Source organism: Acomys minous (genome assembly GCF_964271855.1).
Source record: "Acomys minous genome assembly, chromosome: 12".
Classification (NCBI taxonomy): domain Eukaryota; kingdom Metazoa; phylum Chordata; class Mammalia; order Rodentia; family Muridae; genus Acomys; species Acomys minous.
This window is the reverse complement of record NC_140493.1, coordinates 19,729,059-19,753,368: the sequence shown is the minus strand read 5'-3', so window position 1 is coordinate 19,753,368 and position 24,310 is coordinate 19,729,059. Positions and strand designations below refer to the sequence as shown.

The 24,310-nt window shown below is 46.1% G+C and overlaps 1 protein-coding gene and 1 long non-coding RNA gene across 3 annotated transcripts in view; one reads left to right on the top strand and one right to left on the bottom strand.

The window, feature by feature from the left end:
• The window catches only part of TCF20 (transcription factor 20), an 83,218-nt gene extending 66,662 nt beyond the window's left edge, over positions 1-16,556 (bottom strand). For both annotated transcript variants that reach the window (XM_084748321.1, XM_084748320.1), the window contains exon 1: positions 16,235-16,556. The gene's annotated coding sequence lies outside the window, so the exon portion shown is untranslated. The remainder of the gene's footprint in view (positions 1-16,234) is intronic.
• Positions 15,768-23,658, top strand: LOC311578557. The gene is made up of 3 exons (XR_014772893.1): positions 15,768-15,998; positions 18,817-19,007; positions 19,339-23,658. It is a non-coding gene; the product is annotated as an uncharacterized lncRNA (long non-coding RNA).
• The last annotated feature ends 652 nt before the right edge of the window (positions 23,659-24,310 follow it).

The following is a 24,310-nucleotide window of genomic DNA, read 5'->3' as shown; positions in this document are numbered from 1 at the left end:
TAACCCCAGTACATAGGAGGCAGAGGCAGGAGGACCAATCCAAGTTTGAGTCCATGCAAAGCTACATAGCAAAATCCTGTCAAGAAAGAAGGTAACCCTAACAAAGAATCTTTGATACATGATTGTATGAAAGAACCAGTTTGAAAAGGCCACAGACAGTATGATTCCAATTATATGACATTCTGGAAAAGGCAAAACTCAGAGACAGTGAAAAAGATCTGTGGTTGCTAAGGATACAAGGGGGAGCAAGGAAGCCAGGGATGGAGCTAGCACAAGCACATGAGCATGCAGAAGGACCTAGAGGGTAGTTACTCACTCTGTGATGTCATCATGGTAGGATCACAAAATTATATATTGGTAAATTCCAAAGAATGAACTCAAATATGAACTATGAATTTTCATTAATAATAATGTACCAATAATCACTCATCAACTGTATCAACATGCCACATAAGTACAAAATTTTAATAACAGAATGCCCTTTTCTGTCCTCCACAGGCACCAGGTATGCACACAGTGTACAGACATATACAAAGGTAAAACACTCATATACAGGGTAGGACTTTAATGTCTGCAGAGGCAGAGGCAGGTGGATCTCCAACACAGGCTGTTATACAGAGACTCCCTACCTTGAAAAACAAAATAGCCAGGCGTGGTGACACACACCTTTAATTCCAGCACTTGGGAGGCAGAGGCAGGTGGATTGCTGAGTTTGAGGTCAGCCTGGTCTACAAAGTGAGTCCAAGACAGGCAAAGCTACACAGAGAAACCCTGTCTTGAAAAACCAAAACCAAATACAAACAAAAAAAGAATGGAAGGAATCAACTCCAAGTTCTCCCACTTCCACAAGCACACCATGAGCTGTGCACATTCACCTACACCATAATAAATAAACAATGCAATAAAAAAATTTTAGCCAAAGAGAAGGTGGGAAAAAAAAAGTCAAAGTTGAGAAGGGATATGGAAGTGGCATATCTCTTGTGTGCTTGGCTAACACACAAGGCCCTGAGTTCTATCTCCAACATAGAGGAGCAAAAAAATTACAAACCAAATAAATGATTGGTTAAAGAAACATGAGCACTGGGTAGTGGTGGTAAATGCCTTAAATCTTTTAATTCCAGCACTCTGGTGGCAGAGGCAAGAGATTCTCTGAGTTTGAGGTCTAGAGTGAGCTTCAGGATAGCCATGGCTACAAAGAGAAAGGAGAAAAGCAACAACAACAACAAACAAAAGGAAAAAGAAAAAAATGTGAGCTTTCATGGAGGAAAGGATATTGGAGAAAGGCCTTGAAAAGAAACAACCTCATGAAAGGTTAACGGTCAAAGACATGGGCCTATACCTGAGAATGAAAACATTTCTGGGCATACAGAGTAATATAATAAGAAAGCTGAGAGTTGGAACTACAAAGACAGGTGTCTACACATGATCCACACACAATTAAGGGATATGACAAGAGCGGCATTTGAAAGACTTTCTGGCTGTAGATAAGAAGAAAATGGAAAAGAAGTTACTTTCAGGAAGCTGGAAAAGCAATTTAGGCAGGTCTTCCTCCATGCCCACTTAACTCACTTCCAACTACATCTGCAACAGCCATGAGCTGACCCCTGCAGAGGGTTCCTTAGCATCTTTGCAGGGTACCTTCAACTCCCACATTTTAAACAAATGTCTAGAAAGAAATAATCATTATTCTTACCAAAAAAAAAAAAAAAAAAGAATTATAAGCCAGTATCATATGGGGATATTACCTTAAGGCACATATTTCAACCAATATGTGAGTTCCTACTGTGTGCTGGATACTACTCTAAGGAATAGGGATTAAGATATGGATGGACCAAAAATGGGGTTGGAGAGATGGCTCAGCAGTTAGAGGCACTGACTTCTCTTCTAGAGGTCCTGAGTTCAATTCCCAGCCACCGCACGGTGGCTCACAACCATCTATACTGGGATCTGATGCCCTCTTCTGGAGTGCAGGTGTACAGGCAGATAGAGCACTCATGCATAAAATAAATAAATAAATCTTTAAAAGGGGGGGGGGGCTGGAGAGATGGCTCAAAGGTTAAGAGCACTGACTGCTCTTCCAGAGTCCTGAGTTCAAGTCCCAGCAACCACATGGTGGCTCACAACCATCTATAATGAGATCTGGTGTCCTTTTCTGGCCTGTAGGTACATACATAACATAAATAAATCTTTTAAAAAAAATAAATCTTTTAAAAAATACTCAAAAAAAAAAAAGATATGGATGGAATTCATATTAGGGGAGGCTACAGGCAAGAGGCAAAATGTTACATGATATCTTGAGAAAACACAAAAAAGGAGGCTGCCTGAACCCTGGGTAGGCATGGAAGGCTTTCTGAATAGAGAGAAGGAAGCAGCCACATAGTATGAAGTTTTTTATAATATACACATCTGACATAAGAAGAGGAAGAGATTTTGGAGGTTCACAAAGCCTGCCCCTAGCTCTATCATGCAACCACTAAGAACCGCTCTTAAATTACAGAAGCTCTAAGTTTACTTCTTTTATCCTCATTCTATTGATAAAGTACTAACTTCATTATAGGGCTATTTCATAAGAAATAAAAAATGAATATAAACATTGTATTGGGTACTTGGTACAAAATCTGAACGTGTTAATCTGATTTATTACATTGGTGGTTTAATATATAGACAGTATCTTACTTTTTTATTGTTGTTTGTTTTTCAAGACAGGGTTTCTCCATATAGCCTTGGCTGTCCTGGGCTCACTTTGTACACCAGGCTGGCCTCGAACTCACAGGGATCCCCTGCCTCTGCTTCTCTGAGTGCTGGGATCACAAGTGTGTGCCCCACCATACCCAGCTCAGTATGTTATTTCAAAAACTATGTTTGCTTGTTTGTTTTGGCACAGCTGGCCTTGAAATCAGAGATCCACCTGCCTATGCCTCCTAAATGCTGAGATTAAAGGCGTAACACTACACTCAGCCCTAAGTACTATACGTAACTTAGTCTAAATTGTCTGAAATAAATACGGTTTCAGTAGCGACTAACACCCACTTCCAGAGCTGGAGAGATGGCTCAGCAGTTAAGGGCACTGACTGTTCTTCCAGAAGACAGGGGTTCAATTCTCAGCACCTACATGGTGGCTTACAACCACCTGTAACTCCAGCTCCAGGGGAGTTCCTTCTGACCAGGCATATTCAAACATACATGCAGAAAAAACATCCATACACATTAAATGAGTGAATGAATGGATGAATGAATGAATACCTACTTCCAGAATCTCCATGGACTGTAGATGGATGCTCAAGTTCCTTACATAAAATAATTCAGTTTTTCATAACCTACAAAAAACCTCTCAGATAATTTAAATCTAAAATATTAAAAATAATCAATATTATATAAAAGCTATCAAAATAGTTGTACTATATTACTCACTGGATAATGATAAAATTTTTTATTTTAAGTTATTTTTCATTTATATTTGGCTGAATCGGTGGATGTAGAAACCACAGATAAGAGAGTCAAACCTAATGAGTCTTCTGCACTAGAAACACAGCACTAGAGTATTTCATAAAATAACATTAAGAATCACCACCAAGGCAAGACTCAGCCTACCTCAAAGAGGATGATGAACAGCAAAGAACCTCTTTATGGAGATGGCTTCAAATGTGGCAAACCAGCCACTGGGCACAGAATTCTGCCTAAAAAGCTTGGATGCAGGCAGAGTTGATAGCCAAACTCTGCCAAGACATGTCCTTAATACTTCCTGTGTCACAAACATGTCTGTCAGATATACTGGGCCAGAAGGCTGAAGATGATGCGCCAACCTTATACAGAGTTTTGGGTGACTATTCAGGTAGCAAACAGTCTCATTTTCTCATGTGGAAAGCTACTAACCTACTCTCCAGTATACTCAGGTAATCAAGTTTATTCCTTCTCAAGTCTCTGATGGGGTTGTTTATTTATTTATTTGAGGGAGGGGGCTTGAGACAGGGTTTCTCTGTGTAACAGCTCTGGCTGTCCTGGGACTCACTCTGTAGACCAGGCTGGCCTCAAACTCACAGAGATCCACCTGCTTCTGCCTCCCAAGTGCTGGGATTAAAGGTGTGCGCCACCACCGCCCAGCCAAATGACTCAATTTAGAATAAACTACGCAAAGATAAAACATTAGTCCATTCTTCTCTAGAAACCTGACTAAGTTATTAATTTGCTAATAAACTCAGAAATATGACTTCTACATGATCAATGCTGTGACTTCACACTGCCAAAGACATTTCTTGAGCTGAATTATCACCAGGCTCCTGGAAAAGATTTCCTAATAAACTATGAGCAAGCTTCTTCAGCAGGTACAGATGGGCCAGTGTCAAATCCTATGAATATTCATATAAAAATTAAGAGGGAGGATGGAAATAATACTTGGGTCTGTTGAGAAATATTCAACTTCTCTAAAAAAGGATTACATAAAACACTTTAGTTACTAACATGAATCCAGTTTCAGGCTGGAGAGATGGCTTAGTGGTTTAAGAGCACTGGTTGTTCTTTACAGAGGTCCTAAGTTCAATTCCCAGCAACCACATGGTGGTTCACAGCCATCTATAATGGGATCTGATGCTCTCTTTTCTATCATGCAGGCATACCATGCAAATAGAGACATATATATCATTTGTGTGTGTGATATATGCATGTGTATGTGCCCATGTGATTGTGAGTCTGTATTGATGTTAAAAGCAGATTGGTGCCAGAATTTCCCACAAGTCCATTTTGTTTAAACCAGTAGCTACACTTTATTGCTTCCTCTAATGAGGCTTGGGCTTTGGACATGGGAAAAACTAGAAGAGGAAGAGGCAAAACTCCCATCTCTCCACCTTCAGCCTTCCTTGCAGGGAGAAAAAGCCTCTCAATCATAGATCACACTTCTCTTCCCAAACCATATTCTGTTTAAGCAAATCAAGCACTCAAGCTCAAGGCTGCCTGGGTCCCATTCACCTCTGACCACCCACCCACCTTGCCATGCTCCAGAGCCCACTTTGCTGTAGCAATACACTGGATACTTCTAAACCCCAGTCTTAAAGAGCTTGTCTTTGAAATGGAATTCCACACTGCTCCCACACAGCTCTCTTCTATCTTGAAGGCCCACCAAATGTCTCCTCCTCCACAGCTTTCTCTCATACTCTTTCCATACTCAGTCAGGAGTCACAGCCTCTTCATGGTTCTCCTTTGATCCACCACTCATTATGCCACTGTTACGGCCTCCTAGGTCCTTGTAAACTTTACAAATGACTCTCCTGCAGATACTGAACTCTAGGAAAAAGATATTTTATTTTGACATTTCTTATGCATAGAATGGAATCTACTTAGCAATCTTGGCTGAAGTAAAATATTTTTCTGAGATGTAGCTCATTCCGTTATCTGTGTCCCTTATCTTTAGAGAAAGTCAACTTTCAGCACACGCTGAAATTTTTTATTTCCACAGAAACACTTAATAAATGATACCAGCTATAATGCCTTTCATTCATACTCAAATTTCTCCTATGGAATGTACTAAAACTCAATTCTACTTCCACAAAATACTTTTTCAATCAAAATAAGAAAATCTATTGCCATTATATTAATTCTTGCAGTGTTAGAGATGCACTCAGGACCTTGTGTATGTTAAGGCAACACTTTACCACTGAGCTGCACCCTCAGCACCCTCTGTCAGGTTTAAACTCACTGCACTGGGTAGGGGTAACACTAACTCCAACAGCATGTACTTTTTCATTTCTGTTGACACATGTGCATGTAGTTATAAACTGTTTCGGTTGGCTTCCCTGCTAAGTCTGAGAGGCTGGAGGAGTCATTCTGTTCTTAAGAACATATTCCCCAAACTGACCTCCAATAGGATAATAATTACTAAACACAAAAGAGAGTGCTACTGCTCTGAAGTTCTCCAGAAATCCCCAGCTTTCCCCACAGGGCATGGAATTCTTCAGTTCTTCACCTAAACCAATGTTCCTTCTGGGCCTTTCTGCAGTTGCTTTTTCAGAATGAGGAACAGCAGGCCACGCTCTTCCACATACCCTAGACCCAAGATTTTCATTATCTCGTTCCTATCAGGCCAAATTAACTCAGGTCATATTTCCTCCTCTGACATTTTCTCTGTTCTTAATTTTAGCCATAGAAGCACCTTGCACCTTGTAAATTTTCTAAAATGAACTTAAATTCAACATTAATACCTATGTGAAGAGAAATAAAGGCAAAAAGCCTTACACGGCATCTTGGCCAAAGGAAAAACTTGTGGAGAAGTAAACACATTTCATATTACATAACCTATGACATACACTGACCATGGATGAAGACAGGTTGAGGATAAGTCACAACAGAGCAAGTCATAGGCAGAACAGCACTTTCATTGCCAAAGCACCGGCCTGAATCTTTGCCAAGCAGAATAAGCTAGCTGGCCAGCAAGTCAGCTTTTGGGCATTCAAACTCAGGTCCCCATTTGTGAGGCAAGTACTTTATCAACTGAACCGCCTCTCCAGACCCCAACTCATGTTTTGTTTTGCTGGATATGTGTACATGTGGACACCTGGAGGCCAGAAAATGATACTTGGTGTTTTCCTCAATTGTTCTCCACCTTATTTTTTGAGATAGGGTCTTTTACCAAACTTACTGATTCAGTTAAATTGGCTGTCTAATAAAGCCAGATATCCTCCTATCCCCTCAGCACTGAGATTAGTGTGAACTACAGTGCCTGCTTTGGTTTTTGAGAGTTTCACTGTGTAGCCTTGATGGACCTGGAACTCACTATGTAGATCAGGCTGGCCTCACACTAACAGCGACCTACCTACCTTCTGCCTCCCAAATGCCTGCCTGACTTTTTAAAAACCATCGGTATTAGAAAAAAGCAATGTGAGAAGAGGGCAAAAGTAGAAGGAAAACCAATGAAAAATAAAATAGTTCAGATAAGAGAGAGATGCTGCTTCAAGTATTAGATAGACTCAGAATGAATTCTGGAATCTAATTTTTTTCGGGGTGGGGGGGAGAGCTGGTTTGGGATTTTTTTTGTTTTTCTTTTCTTTCTTTCTTTCTTTTTTTCCGAGACAGGGTTTCTGTGTGTAGCCTTGGCTCTCCTGGACTCGCTTTGTGGACCAGGCTGGCCTCGAACTCACAGAGATCCACCTGCCTCTGCCTCTCGAGTGCTGGGATTAAAGGCGTGCGCCACCACCACCACCTGGCTAGTTTTTTTTGATTTTTCAAGACAGGGTTTCTTTGTGTAGCCCTGGCTGTCCTGGAACTAGCTCTGTAGACAAGGCTGGCGATCCATTTGCCTCTGCCTCCTGAGTGCTGGGAGTAAAATAAAGATATGTGCACCACCACCCAGCCTGCAATCTAATTTAATTCCTAAATTGTTTTCAGATATAATTTACTTTTAATAAAATTTTCTTATAGACAACACAGGATCTAATCAGGTTTGGTTGTCTATCAAGACCCAGACCTCTAGAATAGGTTCTCAACTTGTGAGTCTCAACCCCCTGGGGGGTACATAGCAGATATTGTGTATATCATAACAGTTGCATAATTAGTTATGTAGTAGCAATTGAAATAATGTTATGGTTGAGGGCCACCACAACATGAGGAACTGTCTTAGTATTAAAGGGTGGCAGAATTAGGCCGGTTGAGAACCACTGCTCTAGAATCCTCATCCACCCAAGGTGGGAATAGAAGCCAGACACGGTGACAAAGACATGTAATCCAAGCATTTGGGAGGCGGTAGCAGAAAGATCAGAAGTTCAAAGTCACCCTCAGCCACATACCAAGTTTGAGGCCAGCTTGGGCTACATGAGACCTTCAAAAAACAAAAAACAAAAACAAACAACAAAAAGTATTATCAATCCAATTCTTGTTGGCATTATTTTTTTAAAATTTGTCTTATTGGGTTCCTATACCTCAATCTCCCTAATCCCTTCCAATCCCCCAACACTAGATAGGAGAAAGGCTACTTCTTATTGATTAGGGAATTAAAAGCTCCTTCAGGCAAGTCCAGTCTTCATCACCAGAATCTCCAACAGTTCAGCAAACCAGCAATAACAAACCAAGCAGCTGTGTTGGGGGTAGGGGTAAGGTCAGCAACAGAGAGATTAGCAGCCACCACCGGCCCTCTCAGGGCTCTCCCATTTATACCCTCTCCAGATTCCCCAGAATTAAACTATCTGTAACTGGCAGAGATCACATCCCTGCTAGTTTACTAGGCAAATCTTAATCAGCTGCTGTGAAGTAGCTTCTTATCCTACACCTCGGATTAAAACAAAAACTAGTTTTTAAAGAAATCAAAACTCTGACTACAAACTACTAATATCATGGGTTAGTTTTAGCTTATAAATACGATGATCCATTTTCTCTCAACTCAGCATATCTGTGACTCAGCTTTATTACAGAACCTGTGGTTTGTTCCTTTTTATTATTGAGCAGCCCTTCCATTATATGCATATGCTAGTTTGTTTATCTTGATGATGGACAGACATCTGAACTGTTTCCAGGATTTGATTATTATGAGAAAATAACTGCTATAAGCATTCTTGCATGTAGCTTAGTTGTGGAAATTTTTGTTCCTTCTGAGTAAATACCTAAAAATGAAAGTGTCTGGTCACAAAATATTTATGTTCAACTTTCTAGGAATTTCCTAAGTTTTCCGAAGTGGTTATATCATTTTACACACCCACCAAGAGTGTATCAGACTCCTAGATAGTGCTGTTTGAGAAACTCTGCCTATGCTACAAACAAACTAGCATTCTTTAAGCTCTCCAAACACACTTCTACTATTTAAAGAATTTTGTAGATGCACACCAAGAACACTTTTTCTTCTTACTGCTTATCTTCCGGTATATATTCATTCCATAAAACACCATGAAGGATGAAAAAAGGCTAGGGTTAGTCAGTGTTCTGGTCTAGAAGAAGTAGCATCTTCAAGGAACTGAAGAGTGAATGTTACTGGAAGCAGCAAAAGTGTCCAAAACAAGCAGTCAGGCGTAGGTGGAGAAAGGCAGGAGTCTGGTTTCTCTACAGTGTGCTTTTGGGAAACCATTAAAATACTCTAATCAGGAAAGGGGGGAGACTTATTCTCTGGGCAAGGTGGGATCGAGGGGAGATGGGAGTAGAAATATGAGGCCTTGTTAAAAGGCTAATGTTCCACTGAGTATGAGTATGGCACTGGGGGCAGTGGGAGTAGGATGAAAGAAGTTATCACTGCTGGAGTTATATTACTAAGCTGAAGAAATGACTCCACAGTTGAGAGAATTGGCTGCTCCTCCAGGAGACCTGAGTTAAGATTCCCAGAGCTCAGAGTCAGCCCACAACTGTCTGTAAACACTCATTCCAGACAATCTGATGCTGTCTTCTGGCTTCTACAAGCACCAGGCACTGACTTGGTACACAGACATACATGCTGGGAAAAAACACCCATACACATAAAATTAAATTTAAATTTAAAATTTAAAATTTAAAATTAAAAATTAAAATTAAAAATTAAATTTAAAAAGGTTTTTAAAAAGAAAGTCATATAATGGAAATTGGTGATGAATTATCAGTGATAAGACTGTGACTTAAGAACCTGGAAAAGGAACCCAGCTTGGCAGCACATGTCTTTAATCCCAGCACTTGGAAGGCAGACACAGGCATCAGTGTGAGTTCAAGGCCAGCCTGGTCTACAAAATGAGTCCAGGACAGGCAAGGCTACACAGAGAAACTGTCTCAAAAAACCAAAAAGTAAAAGAAAAAAAGTAAGAAATAAAGAGAAAGAAACTAGAAAGGTACTAATATCACTGGGCCGTAGGAAGACCTATAGAAAAGTTAATCCAAATTCTGAAAGCAGAATGATTGTGTCTTTTTGTTTTCATGCAAACAAACTTTAATGAGGTAATTCATGGTGCCTTCTAAAGACTTCAAAAAGGGAAAAGGCCTAATTGTTTATTTAATAAAGACTGCATAGGTCTAAGTGTGTGGTAGATTACTCCTATAAACCTAGCATTCAGATTAAACTCAAGGACAGCCTGGGGTACAAGAGTGAGGCAGATGTCTTATTGCAGGAAACATCCTTCTGTATGTTCATAGTTAGCTTCAAATAGAGGTGATAAACACTAGTGACTTCTGTGTGTGTGGTAGGTGCCTCACTAGTTATCGCTTCAAGTAGGGGGTCCCAACTGAGTGGAACTGGGGTAGAAGGATGTGAGAGAAGTAAGGGCAGCTGTAAGAGGCTCTGACAGTGGGTGAGAAGTGAAACAGGCTAGTTAAAGCTAGGAGACTCACCATCTCTACCTGTTAACTAGTGTCTAGCCTGACTTTTGCTTTCCTTTTCAAAATCTATTGACTACAGAATTTTAGAACCAGAAGAACCCCCCTCAAAAGCAAAATAATCGCTGGGGGACTGGAGAGATGACTCAACAGTTAGGAGCGCACACTGCTCTTCCTTAGGACCTGAACTGGGTCCTCAACACCCATAACAGGCAGCTCACAACTACTGCAACTCCAGCTCTGGGGATCCAGCACCCTCTTCCAGCCCCCACAGGCACCCACACCACACATACAAATAAGTAATACAATCTTTTAGAAAAGAAACAATCTAATTTAACCTTTTGATTTTACAGCTCAAGAAAAACTGACAGAATGGTGACTCTACACTGACTGACACAGTCAAAGGCTGCCCATGTAAGCATGAGACATGACTCTGACCCCAGCTCTCATAACAAAACTCAGCACATAGCTGTTCTCCACAGACATGTGCATGTGCACCTCCACACACACATATATACATACATATCACATATACTCTTCTAAGTTTTAAATGTACCCCAATTTTTAAAAATCACCAGAGTGTGTGTGATGGGGCATGCATGCCTTCTAACCTGCACTCAGGAGGCAGAAGCAAGTGAATTTCTGTTGAGTTCTGGCAGCCTGGTCTGTGTAGTCCTGGTTGGCCATGGCCACAAAGAGAATTGGTTTCCAAACAAACAAAAAACTTCATGGAGCTCCACTCTGGAGGAACATGTCAACATAAAGCAGTGTAGACAAAGACTATGTTACTGTTACTTTTCACAAAGATGAACAATATTGGCTTATTAGGCCCCATGGCTGGCTTCTCATCCTGATTATGTCTTGGTCCACAATGTATAACGTGGAGAAATGTTCCCTTAGTTATATTTATCTTCAACTGTTTGGTTAGAGTGAGGCCTTTTAGATGTGGGGACAACTTTTTTTTTTAAGATTTATTTATTATTATTATATATACAGTGCTCTGTCTGCACATACACTTGCAGGCCAGTAGAGGGCATCAGACCACATTATAGATGGTTGTGAGCCACCATGTGGTTGCTGGGAATTGAACTCAAGACCTCTGGAGCAGCACTCAGTGCTCTTAACCGCTGAGCCATCTCTCCAGCCTAGGAATAACTTTTGATGTGTGGCTAAAGTTGAGCTTTAGGATACAGAACAGTTAAGGTCCCAGTAGTCCTGCGTTCTTTTAACTTTACACTTCAGTTACAGGACAGGCCTGGTTTTGCTTCTATGACTAAAAGTATGAACCATTACTTTGGAAGCCTGAAGAATATTCACTGGGCTTGATAAAAGCAGGGCTCTTGTAAACTGCTGTAGCACATGTCTGATTCTAGCACTTGGGAGGTGGAAGCAGGAGGATCAGGGGTTCAGGGTCATCCTCACCTACACAGTAAGGATGAGCCAGCCTGGGCTACAAGGGGAGAAAAGGTAGGGTTTCTTGAGAAGAGCAGGGGCACTAACTACCTCCCTGGGTATTTCCTGGATTAACTGCTGTGGCTGGCCAGATAAATGGGGAACAGGTTCTGTGTGCTATTTTGTATAAAGGAGAGGAAAACATATTTGTTGCAGAAAGCACACTATTTAGTGGGGGTAGCCAACTATGAGAAGGGAACATCACTTCCTAATAGTGGCCAAAGTAAATTACTTAACATTACTTTTTGCTTGTCCTATAGATTAAATCTGACTACCCGGCTGACAGAATGTCTACAAAAACAGGGACCATCTTTGAAAGCATTCTAAGTCACTACCACATTGAGCTTCTTTCCTTTTTTTTCCAGATAGGCTTGCTCACTATGTAGCTCTAGCTGGCCTTAAACTCACAATCCTGCTTTTGCTTCATGAGTGTGAAGATTATAGGCAGGCGCCAACACATCCACCTATACTGTTTTATTCTCTGTGTAGCTATTACCACATGACATTCTTATTTATTTACATTGTTTTCAGTGTCTCCTTCTCTAGCTGGCCTACCACTGCATCTTCCATGCTTTAGAGCAGCCCACGAACACCTGGCTAATGCAAATCACAAGACATGTACGAGAGGATCTTACCCAACATTCAGGGATGTGATGTTCAAACAAAAAAGCCATCTTCATATGTTCCGACAGCCAAGTGCCCAAAGCCTACAGAACAGCTTTCAACAGGAGTAGTTTTCCTAGTAGCTAGTATGTTCTCAATCTTCTGGTTTTGAGGGGTTGTTTTTTTGGGGGGAGGGGCTATTGTTTTGTTGTTGTTTGGTGGTGGTGGTGGGTTTGGGGGGTTGGTTGGTTGTTTTTGAGACAGGGTCTCACTATATAGCCTTTGCCAGCCTGGAACACTATGTAATCAGGCAAGCCTCAAAGTCATAGTGACCTGGCTGCCTGGCAGTGCTGGGACTAAACGCATGTACCCCTACACCCAGCTCTGTGTTCTTAAATCCATAAAGATGAGGCCACAATTATACCAACAACTACTGTTATGTAGCTTCCTGCTAGTCCTGTGCATTACCTCAAAGCAAGCATGGCCTAATAGAGAAAACTGTCAACATGACCATCTTTTCACCTATACTCTGAGTACCACAGTCATGACAAGATTTTCGAGAAGCTTAGGGATGTAGCTCAGTGGCAGAGTATCTACCTAGCACAACTGAGATTCTGTTCTCAATCCCCAGTATCACCTCTGCAAGACTTTCAAGGGCCTAAAACTAAAAATACTATCCCCAAGAGGAAGTAATACTTAAGGCACACTGAGAAAAGTTCTGTTTTTCATAAATGTATGTCAACAAAGTCTCACTTGGCCAAAGTGAAAGCAATCACGACATGGTTCCTGTATGCTGTAAACCAGTAACACAGGCAACAAGACAGCCTTTTATTTTTATGTATTGTCTAGCTCTTCCAGCTGATAAATGCTTTCAGCTCAAGGCAGAATGGCAGAACTAGGTAAGAAAAAGAAACCTCTTACAAATTAAATCTTAGGCACACCAGCAAAATTGGCCAAGTATGAGTAAACTGAAAGTTCAAAAACTCTCAAGGGTCGCAAAGTGGGAACCCACTTTCCACTATTTCACCCAGGTCCAGATTTAATATTCACCAGTGTTGCTGTTGCTATTTGTTGTAGCAGGGTTTGTTGTTGTTGTTGTTGTTTGGTTGGTTGGTTTGGTTTGGTTTTTAAGAGCCGGTAGTACAGGAAGACATGTATTTTAGGGCCACATATATTACTAGCTGATCTGCACATTGACCAGGCACTAAGTTAAAAGGAACCCAGTAACAAGTTTTGGGACTAGTAGAGGAATTATATCCAAGCCCCACATCTCACTAGCTCTATGTACTCTGAGGAGAAGCAACGATGACCTCTTAGGTCTACTGGGAAGACATTTTAAGACAGTTTAGAATTCTTTGGCCAGAGTCGACGAGTGTTTTCAATGCAAATGTTAGCATCCTTTCCTATCTCTAAGAAAAAGTAAACTCTAATAAAAGCCAATTCTAACTTCTTGATCAAAACAGATCACTTCAGCAACATACCACTTCATTTTACAATAGTTAAGAAAAACTACTCTGCTAAAATATTTTAATACCAAAAAAGGCAAGTCACTACCTTACCAAAGATCTATCTTCCTCTGTTTCTGTCTCTCCCTCTCTCACACACACACACCCTAATGTTTTATAGTAATTTTTCTTCATAAGCTATAAAACAGGCATAATTAATGTATACTTGAGTGTGATAGGAGCTTCCAATTTGCATAACTGGAGCTTTTTTAAATATACTGAATACGAAGTCATAATTCAAGTCCTAATAGAATTTTGTATTTTGGAAAATTCCAAATAATTCATCTGTGTAGTCATAAAGTGTCTCACTGATAAGCCTGATGTTACCATAAAAGAAAACCTCTATTAACACATACACAAGATTGACATTATGAGCCCATTCCCCATCCATGTTAAGACCATTTTTAAACTATGCAGACCAAATAAAAAGATTATCTAAGAAAGACGTAGTGAACTGGGTGTGGTGTACACAGACCTATAATTCCAGGTGAATATAATCGAGAAGACAGATCACTGGAAGTTCAAGGCCAGTCAGGATACATAGCCAAAAATAATAAAGGCACAGGACGACACATTAAGCATATGTCCCTCAAATATTATAATACTAAAAGTCTAAGACAAGAGCAAAATCTGAGGTTGGTCTAGAAGTACTTAACATTCAAAAGCATATGGCCCACGGCCCTCACACACCAGAAAAATCAGTGACATTAATTCAGGTTTTTCAGCATCTGCCAGGAAGCATCCTGCTACCACTAAGGAATAAACCAGGGATGCAAATAATTACTGCATCCTGAGGTGGATGTTAATTCTGCTAGCCTATACCATCACCTCGTGAAATCCTACTTCATCCCTTCTCCAAGATCCAAGTTGGAAATTTCATGTTAGCCAGTGCCACCTAAAAGAACTTGAAATAGCATCCCTTCCCAACACAGAAAGGGTTTTTGACAAAAACAGACCCAATCATCTCATCCACATTTCCCAATTGGCCAATGTTTTTCTGAAAACTCTACAACAAAGAAAAAAAATATAATGTGCATTCAACAAAGGCTAGATTGCTATTAATAGTGTGCATTTTCTCTCCAAAAACACAGAGCAGCACTGGGAATTTGAGGAAAAACTGACCAAGTTACTTTTCAGTCTAGTAAGGCACATCTTACATTTCTCAGGAAAGTTACTATGGTCAAAATGAGAGCATGAAAAAAGGAGTGGGAGAATCACCAAACCAAACTCAAATAAATCTTCGAAATGTCTGGCCTGCGAGGGAGTCTTTAACAGAAGTGTAATTGAGGCACTGAGAGGGTAGGTAATTTGCCCAGGGCTACAGTTTATTTGGTGGCCAAGTTGGAAGTACATTCCTGGCCTCCTAGATCGGAATTTAGTGCAGTTCCCCCAGCCGCCAATGCCACCCCGTGTAAAACGTTTTATAAAACTCTTCACTAAGGCTGTTAGCATAAGGGTCCAATTATCATTCAAAGATCAGCCTGTTAGATAATAGCTCAAAAATTCCATCCATTTTATAGCATTTACTAGAGTCGTCTAATCTCTGGAGGGAGAACGCAGGGCTCAGGGAGGAACCCAACTCTGATTCGTCCCCAGGGAGTTGCGTACAGATAGGCAAGCAACACTGGCATCCGCACCCACAAACCGTGGAGCAATCTTCAGCTCCATCAACCCCCCAACACTAAATTCCACTCCCATCCCGGCGCACTCAAGACATCCCACCTCCCGCCGCAGACCGGATAGCAAACTCTCATTTAAAACCACCACTTTTCCGTGAAAACAGGGAAGAGAGACTCAGAGCTTCTCCCTCCCACTCTCGACCCCCCCCCCCCGAGAAGGGCTCCTTCCAGGACTCCGCGGGACCCCACACCCAGCCCTGCTCACCACGGCGGGGGAGGAGAAAGCGCCCCACACAGGAAGTGTATCCTGCGCCCCGAGCTCCAGCCCCGCCGCCGGGTACCTGCCCTGGGCCGCCAGCAGGCGACCGGCAGCCGCATCCACATGGCCTCAGGTGTTCGCGCGGCTAGTCCACCGGCCCCTGCGCGGCCCCTCCCCGGCCCGCTCCGAGCCCGGCCCTCCGCCGCGCGTGCCTCGCCTCCTGCCCGCAGCGAAGAGGCCAGCGACGCCGGTCCCCGCGGGGCTGGCTGCCAGGAGCGCGGACCCCCTCTCTGCAACTCAGGCCGCAGCGAGCAGGTATCTCCGCCCGCAGCCCGAGAGCTCCCCGGCCCCCTCAGCCCTGACGCCCGGCCCGGCCGTTGACCCCTCAGCAGCCCACGCCGGTCCCCCTCAGCCCCCTCAGCGACTCCCGGGGCTCGGCACTCGCAGGGCGGGCCGGGCCACGACCTGTACTCCCCGCAGCCGGGGTGCGCGGCGCGGGCCGCTCCCTGCCCCTCAGGGCTGCCCCTTTCCTCAGGCCCCGCGGCGGTTACCTGCAGGAGCCCCCCGGCCCGTCCCTCGGCCTCCGCCGGCGCTGGGAGGGGAGGGGGCGGCGGCGCGGCGCGGGGTGGGGGTGGGGGCGCCTCCACCGCCTCCAGCGCGGACGCCCAGGCCGACGGCGGGGCGGGCCGGGGCCGCGGCCCCTAGAGGCTCGCTCCGGCCCGCGCGCTGGCTTGCTCACTCCCCGCTCTGGCACGCCTCAGGGAGGGCTCCCCCGGCTGAGGCCGTGGCCGCCTCGCAGGGGCCGAAGGCGGCTCGGCTCCGGGTTTTTTCTCTCCATTCTCCCAACACACAGGAAATAACAGAGAGTCAGGTGACGGCGCGCGGCCAATGAGGCGGCTCCGGGCCCCGGCGCGCGGGCGGGCGGGAGGGCGCGCGGTGGGGCGGGGCGGGCGGAGGGGGCGGGGCTGGGGGCGGGGCGGCGCGCGTGCCCACCCGCGTGCGGCAGCGTCGAGGAGACCCCACTCGGCGGTCGGGGACCACGCGCCCGGTGTTACTCCAGCCCTCCGCTTGAGGCTACCTTGTGCGGGACCCTCAAAACAACTTTCTGGGGGGAGTTGCTGGCACAGAACCTTGCACTGGGATTTCTGGAGTGCTCCCTGAGCCTCCAAAGTTGGAGTCGCGCCTTGGGCAGCCCGTGGTAATTTGTATAGTTAGCTGAGCCCTTACCAGGCTGGCTCCTGGACTTTCTTCAAGTCCGCAGGAGCCCAAGTGGGTCACACACTGGTGTGTGCGCCTGCCTGCTGTCTCTACCCATGGTGTTAGGTGGGTGTACCTGAATAAACAATTTAGTCTCTGAGACTCAATTTCCCCATCATAAAAGGAAGCCAGCCCACCTCTCATGTGAAATAGAGACTTCCATGCCAGTAGTCTGCAATGGAGCTGAGATTCTGCCCTCTGGGATGGCAGGACCAGAACTGAAGAGATGTCCAGGGCTATGCCTGAGGCCCTAACCAGCCTTCCCTTGTATTCCGCATGTCCTTACAGAGCAAAGGGCTAAATTTCATTTTCCTCAAGAAAGTCTCGTGTGGAGCCACCGTCCCATAGACAGGGCTTCTCCACCTTCCTAATGCTCCAACCCTTTAATACAGTTCCTCATGTCGTGACCCCCAACCATAAAGTTATTTCGTTGCTACTTATGAACAAAAATGTAAAAATACCTGTGTTTTTTAATGGCCATAAAAGTTGTTCACAATTAAAGGGGGCGAAGCCCACAGGTAGGAAGCTCCCTGCCTTAGATGGTGGTACGACCTGCGCCACCCCCACACCCCCACACCCCCCCACTCCCCACCCCACGCCCCACCCACCCACCCACCCCTATCAAAGTGAGGCTAGTGAGGCTAGGGTGACTTGCGTATGTTTGCACTCTGCTTCTGGCACACCCACAGACTCGCCACTTTCAGCCTCAGTTTCCCAAAAGATACAAGAGGAAGGAGAGTTTGGATTAGGTGTCCCTAAAACTACTGATTCTAAATTGAGCCTGCACCCCGTTTATATTGGGGGAACGTGTGGCTTCTCCTAAAGCAACCCATTGAGAGTAAACTGGGATCCAAAAAACATGCTTTGGGTGTGAGATGAGAGGCGGAACAGGAGTCAGCTGTGGTCTGGGGGACCAGCTCTCATATGTCTAGGTCTACAGATCCCCGAGGCCTGCCTTTTACCCTTTGACCTTTCATTCTACCTTGTCACGTTAGTTAATGCCTTCACTTGCCTCAGGCCACCCACAGAGGGTCTGGGGATCCCAGGCAGGGCCTGAAGTGCTTCTGGCAGGAAGCTGTAGTGAGGGCAATGATTTGTCCGGGCTGCGGTCCCATCTCACCAAGTGGGGGCTGATTCCAGTGCAGGTAGGGACTATTCCTGGGGATTGGGTTCCCCCACACCTCCTTCTCCACAGGCAAAATGCCAAACCCTTCGGGAACCGCCAGGCCCTGCCCTATGGCTGTTCCTATTGTTCTAACAGTGAGTTTCATTTTCACATTCTCAGGCACTAAGGCCCTGTTTAAGAGACCAAAGCTTGGCTTCAGCTAGTGTCAGGACTTCAGAGAGAAAGGTGGGAGGGACTCAAAAGAGACCCAAAGTTTTCTGCACCAAAACGAAAAAAGAAAAGGAGAATGTAGCTATGCCTTCTTGAAGACTAAGTGTTGAGGGCACGCGCAGCCCCTTGAGCCAGCTCATGAAAGGATCCCCATTTCCTCGTGCTCCTGCCCCCATCTGCCCCTTCTTTCCTAGGTTTTACTTTGTCTCAAGGGGGCCAAGGGGATGCCACAGAGCTCAATAGGAAAAGAGTGCAGAGAAACACCGGGCCGGTCCCTGCTCCTGCTCCTTTCCTGGGGTAACCCCCTCCCTACTCTTTCAGCCCCTAACCGAACACTGTCCAGGTGACCTCTATGAGGAAACTTGCCCCGCCTACAGCCAGATCTGCTGGAGCCCTTTTAGCCCCTGGCGACCTACCCTGTCCCCTCGCAGGATCACACCGAGGGAAAGGAGTGTTCACTGGAATCAGTAGATAGTGTGCTGTGTGCTGTGTGACCGAGGACAAGTCATTTCATCTCTCTGGGTGTCACCTCACTCATAGGTATTGTGAGCATCTAAAGACAGCTGCATGGAGACTTCAGGAGGTACCAGAGCCAATTAACTCTAGCTACCTGGCAGGCACGCTGGTGCATGCCTGCAGTCCCAGCACTCAGGAGGCCAAGACAACAGCTGAGTGATGAAGCTCAGAGAAATTAATTGACTGCCCAAAGTGCTACAACTCAGTACTCCAGGGTAAGGTTTTTGTTCTGTTGGTTGGTTGAGACAGGGTCTCACTATGTAGTCCAGGATGGCTCCAGGTCATGATCTTCCTCCTGACTTAGCCTGTGGAGCCTGGGACTACAACCCTGCCCCAACCTCTAGTATTCCTGTGTCTCAAATGTATCCATCTGGGATTTCCTTCTACACTTTGTAATCTTTTAAAGAAAGGAGAGTAAACAAGTTGGTCCTTCCCAACCCCCACCCCCAGCTCTACCTCAGTCCACTCCAAAATACCTGCTGAAGGGAATCACTATGTATCAATTCCAGAGGCGAAACTAATCCTTTCTCTCCTCTCCTGGCTCAGAGACGGCGTTTGGAAACACTGTGTCACTCCTTTTATTACAAACTCCTCAGCCCTCCTCCAGGAACCTGGGCCACTCTGGGATTACAAATGGAGCCTTCTGCCTCTAGGTCACTGATTCCGCTACCATCTGTCAGCAGGGATTGATTGAGGAGACTGGCCCTGCTCGGCAGTTTAGTGACTTGTGAGAACTGAGCCTGCCTTCAGCTGCAAGCTGGTGTCCTTCCCAGCACTGGCTGACTCCCGTGAGCAACCCAACAGCCCTCACCTTGATCTTTCAACAGCCCAGACTTCCCCTCCTCTTGGGAGGGGACAGCTGCTAACAACTCTAACACACCAAGGGGAAAGCCAGGGATCCTCTCTCACAAGCCTGGGGCTTCCAGGAGGCAGCTTACAAAAGTCTGTGGTTGACTGAGGGGAAACTCCCCGCCTTCCCCCCCTTCCCCCCCCCCAACACCATGCTGAGCCCATCCCAAGCCAGGTAATTTCCCCAGGCAAAGGGTGTCGATGCTGACCATGCATGGGCACACAGACATGGCTTGATGCTTTGGATAATACCCTCATTCCACAGGAGCGCCCGTGGGCTTTGAGGCTCTAAGCCGAGAACAGTTCTTTCTCAGGCAAGGTGAAGGAAAACTGTAAAGCCAGGGGTAGGGATGCCCCCAAACTGGAGATAGAGGAAACTACTGTTCCTGCTGTGTACAAGAAACCTGTGCCACCCTGCCCAGAGCGGTAGAAAGAGATGAGCCTGGTGGGGTCCTGCAAGGCCTTGTATCTTGTGAAGGGTTTGACATGGCTGTTACAGTCTCACAGTGGTCTCTGCTCACCAGCTGGCCCCTACACTCTGCCCTCCAAGATCAAAGTCATGGTTCCCACTGATCCCACTGGATTTTTTAAGTATGTCTGTATTTGTCACTGGACATTCCTGCCTCCCTGTGGTGTCTGGCACCCTATGCAAGAAAAGGGGCGTGTCCACAGAAATGGCATATCACCAATTATGAGGCAGCGCAGAGAGAACCAAATAGACCTCTCTTATCCTAATTAATGTTGGGGACAACCTGATGAGCTTGATACTGATGTCATAGCCCACTTGACAAGTGCAGCCTCTGAGATGCTGGGGAATTTAAGGCATTCAGCTTGAAAGAGGCAGAACTGGGATTATCCCAGGCCCCCAGAGACTGCTCTTCTAACTGTCCCGCTTCCTAGCATTCGGCGACTACTGGAGAGAGGGGCAGACAGCTAGCAGATCCAAAGTCTCCAGGTGACCAGGGAAAGAGGCTACAGAGAGCAAAGGACTTAGCAGCAGTCTCCACCCCCCACCCCAGTGTGCTGAGGCCCTGGAGACAGTCTGGGGGAACTCACGCCTGTCAGCACTCAGTTTCCCCAAAATGAACAAGGACCTGAAGGCAGGAGGTGAAGGAGGTTGGGAGACGCCAGCTCTCACCAGCTTGACTTTGCACCTCTGGGCTGGGGGCTTCCTGGGCAGCCACTGGCATAGCACTACCAACACAGGTCACAAAACTGGGCGCCAGCCTGCTCTCACCAGTGTGTGAGAGCTTCTTCATCTGTAATTGGGATTTGGGCTGCGTGGGAAGCAAGTGTCCTTCCTGTCTCCCTGGAATGGGGTCCCTTCCCTGGGTGATGCCTTTTCACACCTCGCTATAAGCTTATAAGGCACCAATCGTGATCCTGAGCAGAAAGTAAGCACCCAGAGAGGTGAGTAACTACTTCCAAATGAGGCATTCAACAGAAGGCAGAACTGGGACTGGTACCCAGGCTTCTGGCTCCAGAGCTTGCACTAAGTCACTGTGAGTGCTCAGAGTTAAATATGAATGATCTGACTGTTTGTAGCACTGAAGGAGGCACAGTCTAAACATTAACTCCCTCTGTCCTTACAGCCACCTATGAAGTGGATACTGTTCTTGCTTTTGCAGGTTTGGAAACTGAGGCAGAGCAATTAGGAGGGGTCTGAGCTAAAACACAGAGCCAGGCTAAGAGTAGGGCTGCCAAGCCCCGCATCTGTCATCACACAGTAACAATGGGAGGCTCCTTCCATTGGGATTATTTCTGCTTGAAAGCTCAAGACTTTTAGCCACATCATTGTCTGGGCGCCACAGGAAGGCAGTGCCACATGCTGAGGCATGCTGGGAAAAGACTTTGTTCCATCCTGTTTTGTTGACATGCTCTTCATTTTTAAGCCTGAAACCCAAGTTTCCTGCTAAGAATGCAAACGGTGGAGAAAAATGCAGCCCTGATAACTGGCCACTGCTTCTGAGCCACACGGTTTCTTTGGCTTGGGACTCTATATGTCCTTTAACCGCAGTCTTCATGAGGCCAGAGCGTTGCCCCAGTTCATTGCTGAGGAGGTCCCATGTTGCTAGGAAGATGCTCAAAGGCACACAGCTACTAAGTGGTGGACCCAGCAGCTGCCTTCACGTCCATCCCCTGAAGCCCTTGCTCTTGACCACAGTGGCTGCCTTGCTAGAGGACCCTGGGGCTTTGGCACTGGACATAATGGAGGCAGGCAGTGTCTCTGTCCCTCCTCCTCCCTCACCTTGTACTAGGATCCAAGTATAGCGTGCTGCCTTCTCAACAAGGATGGTCCAAAACGGGGGCGCCGAAGTTCCCCCTCCAGAGACTTGGGGCTAGCTACCCTGCCACCAAGTCAATTGTCTTCCAGAAAGAAACATCATGCGAGAAGCCTCATTACTGCCCTGTGTCTATCTCCCTGATAGCTCTCAAGGACAACTGCCAAAGCACATGTGTGATGCCTTGGGAACAGAAAGCTGCCAGAGTCCTGGATTCTCCAGCCAGCCATCAGTCCTGACTCCAGCCTTTTTTGTGAGCCTCTTTCATCCCTAACGCCAACTCACTGCAGTCCCATGAGCGCTTCTCCCTGGCTTGACAGGGTGCCGTGGCTGCTGAGTGGCGTGGCGTCTGAAGTCCCACTCTCCAGGAGACAAAGCCCTCTCTTGGCTTAGCTCACACTGCCAACCTCCACTCCCTTGTTTCGCTGTCTGCCAAGGCAAACAAGTTGTGTCCCTGTCCTATGCTGGCCTAGTCCCAGAGGCAGAGGTGCCTGCTCCTCTTCCTTCTCGGAGACTGAAATTATTTATACCTTGCTTTTTTGGGTCCTACTCAAATGCTGCTTACTTAACCATTCATTCATCCACTCAACACTGACTGAGTATTATACTCCAAGCACTGGATAAAGGGTCCTTGTTATCACGCTTGTGGTCCCATGGGCCTTCGTGTTGAGGCTGGACGAGTTCCAGGGAGAGGTGCTGCATGAACAAAGGCCCTGAGGTAGGATGGCGCAAAGAGAGCAGGAAGCGGGAGGAGGCAGTACAGCGCAAGTCAGAAAGTGGAGGTGCTGCTACAGGAAGCTGTGGGTCATGGGCTTGGGACTTTATCCCAAGGTAAAAGGAGGAGCCGAGGGTTCTTAGCAAAAGGCCCTGGCTAATGCCCCCTCTAATCCGTGTTTCCCGCTGCCCCGTGGCTATGCCGCCTCGAACCGAAGCCCCGCGTATGTTCCCCATCCCTGTCTGATCATCTAGTTTCACCCACATTAGCTGACCCAGTGCCCGGAACAAGGAGCTGTTCAGAAACCTCAGCTGCATGACCTAAATGACCACATATCCCCCCTTGGGACAAGGCTGTCCGAGGGACCTTCCTCAATCTTTTCAAGTTACAGAGCCCAAAGGTTCCAATGAAGCCAGAACCCCAGAAGCCCCTGAGAGCAAAGCAAGCTTTGAAGTCCATGCCTATCAGCGTAGAGACTGCACAGGATTTATCTGCCATCGTCATGCAAAGGCCCAGAAACCAGCTTCTTACAATACACATTCCACATGAGCAAATCCCAAAGAGTCAACCTTCTAACATGAGCTCAGTTATCCCTCTGATTTCAGATGAGGAAACTGAGGAAAGGAGGGCCCCCTGGGAAGTCATGATGACAAAGCCAAGACTAGCACCTGGCCTCAGTTCAGACTCCCCATGGTCCTCCGGTAGGGCTGATAGACTTTCCAGACATTTCTTTCACAACTGTTTCCAACTGACATATTTCATCAGGTTGTCAGTCACACCAGCAGTGGGAGCCAGCACACCAGCTCTCAGCAGCTCCAACCCTCTGCATTAGAACTGCACGCTCAGCTCCCAGGCTCCAAGGCTGGCCGCTTAGCCGAGGCAGAGAGAAGCTTGAGCCTAGCATGTTGCAGGCACTCCGTCAACACTGAGTGAACAGAGGCCTCTGAGCTGACTTGCGAGAATAACAAAGGAAAATATGCCTGCAGCTTTCACATGCACTAGCCTCCGTGCTCAACGTTTGTCCTGTGCTAACCCACAGAATTCTCACGACAGTGCTGTAAGCCAGGTCCAACGTTGGTTCCCACTGACAGGGGTACAAACAGAGGCAAAACACAGAGGTAAGGGCATAGCCTGAGGTTGCTAGCTAGCAAGTGGCTAGGACAGGATTTGAACCTATGTACTGCACTTAAGCAACTCCATGTGTGTGAATGTATACAGAAACACCTTGGGCAGAGGGAACAAATGTTCCTGAAGAGCCACAGCCATGCAAAGCTCCCCTTCTTCACAAACACCCTGTCAGTATACCCCTGCAGCACGAGATGGCAGAACTGCGTGGTAGGAACCTCATCCCAAATTCTGTGTGTGCTAAACTTGTTGTCAGTGGTCTCTGGACTCCCAGCATTATAATCTGCCCCTCCTCTCTTTTGGTAACAGGTGGGTCTAAGAACCTTGAGCGAAGTCCCTAAGTGCTAGGGCCTCAGCTTTTTCTTCTCAGGAAGATTTTTACTGTTCACTGCAGAGGGCTACCCCATACACAACTTCATCAGCAGCCTCACACAGAAGGCTGTTCTGGACAAGTGAGGTACCACAACTACCCTGCACAGACTCAGGGGAACAGAGTGGCTGGTTCTAAAGCTTGTGCTGGTGGGAAGAGGCAGCGCTCATGATATCT